Here is a 7,216-nt window from a genome sequence, read left to right as displayed (position 1 = left end):
ACATAAAGCTTCTGCTTTCACTACATAATAACTACTAAGAGTTAAAAGGAAAGAGTTATTTTTTTTATTTATTTTTTAGAACCAAAAATACCCCCTGTTGTCCATTGATTAATGGGTCTGCTCTAAATACGGAACATCTAAGCAGACGGCAGCTCCGCATACGACCCTCCTAATCATAACAATGTATATTTAGCCCCGTCATCCCCTATTATCCGGGGAATCTAAATATTTTGTGTTTGGATCTCGCTTCATAGATGCGTCTCTTCCTCTTAAAGGAGGATATGACTTTTTTTTTAGGTTTGGATTATTTTATTTATAAATATATTATTGTTATTATAAATTTCTAACCCAATATACAAATAATAGACTTCAGTTTACTAAATAAAGATACATTGGAATGTTTTTGCAATTCTCACCGATAATGTGCAGTACAGAGGCTTTGGGCCAGATCCACATACATTTAGATCGGCGCAGCGTATCAGAGATACACTACGCCGCCGTACCTTACCTGGCGTGTATTCGAATCCTCAGCGAGTTTGCGCCGTAAGTTACGGCGGCGTAGTGTATTTCTGGTGGCGGATTTGAAATTGGGCGGGTTGGGGGCGGGTTTCATTTAAATGAAGCGCGTCCCCGCGCCGAATGAACTGCGCATGCGTCGTCCCGAAATTTCCCGTTGCGCTAAATGACGTCGCTAGGACGTCATTTTTTTAACTTAGACGTGAGTTACGTCCATCCCTATTCACGGACGACTTACGCAAAAAATTAAAAAAAATTCAAATTTAGACGCGGGAACGACGGCCATACTTAACATGGCAATTCTATGTATACGCCGAAAAATACCAGCTTTAACTATACGCCGGAAAAAGCCGACTACAGACGACGTTAGAAAATGCGACGGCCGTGCGTACGTTCGTGGATCGTCGTAAATCGCTAATTTGCATACCCGACGCGGAAAACGCCACCCAGCGGACGCCGAAGTATTGCATCTTAGATCCGAAGGCGTACGAAGACGTACACCTGTCGGATCTAACCCAGAAGCCGTCGTATCTTGTTTTGAGCATTCAAACCAAAGATACGACGCAGGAAATGTAAAAAAGTACGCCGGCGTATCAGTAGATACGCCGGCGTACTCTCACTGTGGATCTGGCCCTTTGTGTATATATATGTGTGTGTATATATATATATATATATATATATATATATATATATATATATAAAAATATAAAATATATATATACACACACACATCTGATTTCAGCTGAATTCCGGCTGGGCTGTATGGAATTTCAATTAGAAAGAGATAGTCTGAAGGCAATCTGCCGTGGCTTTCTGAGACCCAATGAACCCAAAGTGCAGCACAAAGCGACAATAAGGTTTCCCGCCCCCCGGTGATTCTAACCCTGCCAGGTGCCGGCTTCCCAAGGGCCCATCTTGTCCAGTCACTTAAAAAAAAAAAGAAAAGTGGAAGTTCACACCAGAAAGTCGTCAGTTCTAAAAAAAATCAAAAAAGTTTCAGCTTTGCCTCATCCCAAGCCACACCCCTTTAATTCTTTTCACCCACTCATGGGCTTAATCATTGGGGACCGCCATGCTCTCTGTTTAGAAAACCACTTAGTGCCAGTGGTGGCTGGTGCTCAATTTTTTTTGGGGGGGGGCGCAAACAAACTGAAAAAAAAAAACATCAATTGACGCCACTGTGCCATCAAGCTCAGCCACTGTGCCATCAAACGCAGTCACTGTGCCCATCAAACGCAGCTACTGTACCCATCAATTGCAGCCACTGTGTCATCAAATGCCGCCATTGTGCCCATCAAGCGCAGCCACTGTGCCCATCAAGCGCAGCCACTGTGCCATCAAGTGCAGCCACTGTGCCCATCAAACGCAGCTACTGTACCCATCAATTGCTGCCACTGTGCCCATCAAGCGCAGCCACTGTGCCATCAAATGCCGCCACTGTGGCCATCAAGCACAGCCACTGTGCCCATCAAACGCAGCCATTGTGCCCATCAAATGCCGCCACTGTGCCCATCAAACGCAGTCACTGTGCCCATCAAATGCCGCCACTGTGCCCATCAAACGCAGTCACTGTGCCCATCAAATGCCGCCACTGTGGCCATCAAGCGCAGCCACTGTGCCCATCAAACGCAGCCACTGTGCCCATCAAATGCCGCCACTGTGCCCATTAAGCGCAGCCACTGTGCCATCAAATGCAGCTACTGTACCTATCAATTGCCAGTGTGCCCATCAATTGCTGCCAGTGTGCCCATCAATTGCCGCTACTGTGCCCCATCAAATGCTGCCAGTGTGCATCGCCCGGCACTTACCTGTCTCGCAGCAGGTCAGCGGCAGTGCATGAATCTATCTATGGTGATAGACAGGTGGCAGGAGAGAGGGGGCGGCGCCAATGCCCCCCCTTATGGATGCACCTCCACTGGGGAGGGGTGTACTCACTTTTGTGAGATACTGTATATAAATTGTCACATATTTTCCAAATGCAGTCTTAAAGTATACAGTGCAGTATTTAAACCAATCGAGCTTTATTCGTATGGCTTGTTTATGACATTGTACATTTGTTAGGACTGCTGATTCTATTTCGGCACACAGTGGTATATATGGTACAGTATATATAGTACAGTCAGGCAATTGTCTGTTCAACAACAAAAAAAATTCAGCTGTAAATTAATCAGCAAGTCTGAGGTGGTTTTACGCACAACCCGCTGGGCTTATTACTGACAAGTGGCACGTGGGCTGTGTTTTCTTGCTCCATACTTGACCCCCCCCCCCCAGCGCTGGCATTCCCTGCACGACACTGGAGGGGCCGCTAACGTCACAAAATCCTATTTTCCTTCTCCCTGGGTGCAGCTGGCATCCGGAGCCAGCCTGTTTGGAGTGCCCTTATCAGTGGAGGGTAATGAAAGATCAACAGCAAATTTAGGCAGCGGGAGCGAGGGCACGGGCGGAGGTCAAGAACAATGGGTACCCCCCCCCTCGGGCCTCAGTGGGCCGCATCAAAGACAATCAAGAGCATCGAAAAACGTCACAATGTCATTAGCCGGCAGACAGAAAAAGGAGCAGTAGCGGCAAAAGGGCACGGCGACTGCTGAAATAAAAACATGGCGACGGTTTGGCGACTGGTGGGAGGGGCCTCCTATCTAGCGTCCACATCTGCACGTTTGCTTCTTAAGCTGCCGCCCTGCTAAAATTTGGAGTTGTCTTTTACCGCCCTTGTCATATTTAGCTGTGATTAAGTGATTTTAATTCCTGTCTTATGCTACAAACGACGTACGGGATGCGTGCGCATTTTGGTGCGCTGAGGTGCTTAGCATTAATGTGGTCTTGTTCATTTTGAATGGGCTCTCGACAGTGGTGGCTGGTGCTGAAAATTTTTTGGGGGGCGCAAACAAACGGAAAAAAACATCAATTGCAGCCTCACTGTGCCCATCAAACGCAGCCACTGTGCCATAAAATTGTCACTACTGTGCCATAAAATTGTCGGCACTGTGCCATAAAATTGTCGGCACTGTGCCATGCCATTAAACACAGCCACTGTGCCATGCCATCAAACACAGCCACTGTGCCCATCAATTGTCGCCACTGTGCCATGCCAAACGCAGCCACTGTGCCATCAATTGTCGCCACTGTGCCATGTCAAATGCAGCCACTGTGCAATTCCATTGTCACCACTGTGCCCATCAATTGTCGCCACTGTGCCATGCCAAACGCAGCCACTGTGCCCATCAATTGTCGCCACGCCAAACGCAGCCACTGTGCCATGCCATTGTCACCACTGTGCCCATCAATTGCCGCCAGTTTGCCCCTAAAATGCCGCCAGATTGCCCCCCCCCCTGCCTGGCACTTACCTTTCTCGGTCAGCCATCCTCCTCCACAATCCATCGATGTAGTCCTGCCCTCGATGTTGCTTTAGCCAATCAGGTTACCGGTAACCAGATCCGGTGAACCTGATTGGCTGAGTTGGTATCAGTGTTAACCAAGGAACACACACCCCATGCGTCCCCTGGTTAACTATTTGGAAGCCGATTACAGCCCTCAGACACTTCCACACAGCCAACCAGCTGTCGTTATTCAGATGGCCAGCGCTTGCCAGGGGGCCGGCCATCTTAATAGTGGGTGGCATCGGCAGCGGCGACAATACATAGATTCATACAATGCATGAATCTATGTATTGTTTTTCAGTTCTTTTTCATTCTTCTCACTGATCACCAATGTAAGGGACATTCTTCCCACTGATCACCAATGTAAGGGACATTCTTCCCACTGATCACCAATGTAAGGAACATTCTTCTCACTGATCACCAATGTAAGGAACATTCTTCTCACTGATCACCAATGTAAGGGACATTCTTCCCACTGATCACCAATGTAAGGGACATTCTTCTCACTGATCACCAATGTAAGGAACATTCTTCCCACTGATCACCAATGTAAGGAACATTCTTCCCACTGATCACCAATGTAAGGGACATTCTTCCCACTGATCACCAATGTAAGGGACATTCTTCCCACTGATCACCAATGTAAGGAACATTCTTCTCACTGATCACCAATGTAAGGAACATTCTTCTCACTGATCACCAATGTAAGGAACATTCTTCCCACTGATCACCAATGTAAGGGACATTCTTCTCACTGATCACCAATGTAAGGGACATTCTTCCCACTGATCACCAATGTAAGGGACATTGTTCCCACTGATCACCAATGTAAGGAACATTCTTCCCACTGATCACCAATGTAAGGGACATTCTTCCCACTGATCACCAATGTAAGGGACATTCTTCCCACTGATCACCAATGTAAGGAACATTCTTCCCACTGATCACCAATGTAAGGGACATTCTTCCCACTGATCACCAATGTAAGGAACATTCTTCCCACTGATCACTAGTGTTGCTCACGAATATTCGTATTGCGAATATTCGGCTCGAATATGGCATATTCGAGTATTCGCGATATATTTCGAATTTCGCGGTGAATATTCGCAATTCCGAATATTCGCATTTTTTCAATTTTATTTTTAAAACAGATCACATCCAATCGACGTCTAAAAGCATTGCTGGTATGATTAGAGACCCTGGGCCGAGTAGCTAAGCTGAGGCGATCCTTTTATGTTGCCGAATTGAAAGAAAAAAAATTGCGAATTTTCGCTAATGCGAATGCGAAAATGATTGCGAATTTTCGATAACTGTGGTAGGAGAACTCTGATTGTCTCTGATGCAAAAGGGGGGGGGGGCTTTGTGTATGTTTCTGTTATGAATATTTGTATGTTTGATATTATTTTTTTTTGTAAGAAGGAAAAAATTGCGCATACCTTAAAAAAAGGGGAGAATACAGCAGCAACTCAAAAATTAATACAAGACAGAAAATGGAGTCGCTCTACAAGAATAAAAAATATGTCTAGTGACAAGACATGTGGGCAAATTATAAAATAAGCAAGCGCAAATAACTTGTGAAATACACAGTGAAACAAATATATAAAGAAATATAGTCCCAATAATAGAAAAATAATCTTTCATAAAAATGTCTTTGATATGTGAAGTGAAAAAAAGTCCAAAGCATGCAGCATGAACGTGTTCAATCTTCAAGGTGTTTGATTGACAAACGGCTGTGACAGATGGATAGAGTAAAGAATCACCACCAATGCAAAACACTTTTTATTTTCTATTGTAAAATATCAAGAATATTCTGAGCCAATCAGAGTGCTCCTTCCGCATTTGCCGAATATTCGCAATTATTTTGTATTGTAAAATATCAAGAATATTCTGAGCCAATCAGAGTGCTCCTTCCGCATTTGCCGAATATTCGCAATTATTTTGTATTGTAAAATATCACAAATATTCTGAGCCAATCAGAGTGCTCCTACAGCATTTGTCGAAATTGCGCAGTAAATATCGCATTCGCATTTTGCGAAATTTCGAAAAAATATCAAGAATATTCTGAGCCAATCAAGAGTGCTCCTACCGCAGTTATCGAAAATTCGCAATTATTTTCGCATTCGCAATAGCGAAAATTCGCAATCATTTCATTTCGATAAAATATCACGAATATTCGAATTTAGCGAATATATCTCGAATATTCGACTATATATTCGAGATATATCGCGAAATCGAATATGGCGATATAAGGAACAATGTAAGGAACATTCTTCTCACTGATCACCAATGTAAGGAACATTCTTCTCACTGATCACCAATGTAAGGGACATTCTTCTCACTGATCACCAATGTAAGGGACATTCTTCTCACTGATCACCAATGTAAGGAACATTCTTCTCACTGATCACCAATGTAAGGAACATTCTTCCCACTGATCACCAATGTAAGGAACATTCTTCCCACTGATCACCAATGTAAGGGACATTCTTCTCACTGATCACCAATGTAAGGGACATTCTTCCCACTGATCACCAATGTAAGGAACATTCTTCTCACTGATCACCAATGTAAGGGACATTCTTCTCACTGATCACCAATGTAAGGAACATTCTTCCCACTGATCACCAATGTAAGGAACATTCTTCCCACTGATCACCAATGTAAGGAACATTCTTCTCACTGATCACCAATGTAAGGAACATTCTTCTCACTGATCACCAATGTAAGGGACATTCTTCTCACTGATCACCAATGTAAGGAACATTCTTCTCACTGATCACCAATGTAAGGAACATTCTTCCCACTGATCACCAATGTAAGGAACATTCTTCTCACTGACCACCAATGTAAGGGACATTCTTCCCACTCATCACCAATGTAAGGGACATTCTTCCCACTGATCACCAATGTAAGGAGCATTCTTCCCACTGATCACCAATGTAAGGGACATTCTTCTCACTGATCACCAATGTAAGGGACATTCTTCTCACTGATCACCAATGTAAGGGACATTCTTCTCACTGATCACCAATGTAAGGGACATTCTTCCCACTGATCACCAATGTAAGGGACATTCTTCCCACTGATCACCAATGTAAGGGACATTCTTCTCACTGATCACCAATGTAAGGGACATTCTTCTCACTGATCACCAATGTAAGGAACATTCTTCCCACTGATCATCAATGTAAGGAGCATTCTTCTCACTGATCACCAATGTAAGGAGCATTCTTCTCACTGATCACCAATGTAAGGGACATTCTTCTCACTGATCACCAATGTAAGGGACATTCTTCTCACTGATCACCAATGTAAGGGACATT

Source organism: Rana temporaria, chromosome 10 (genome assembly GCF_905171775.1).
Source record: "Rana temporaria chromosome 10, aRanTem1.1, whole genome shotgun sequence".
In the NCBI taxonomy this organism is placed as follows: Eukaryota; Metazoa; Chordata; class Amphibia; order Anura; family Ranidae; genus Rana; species Rana temporaria.
Note: the sequence above shows the minus strand (reverse complement) of the source record.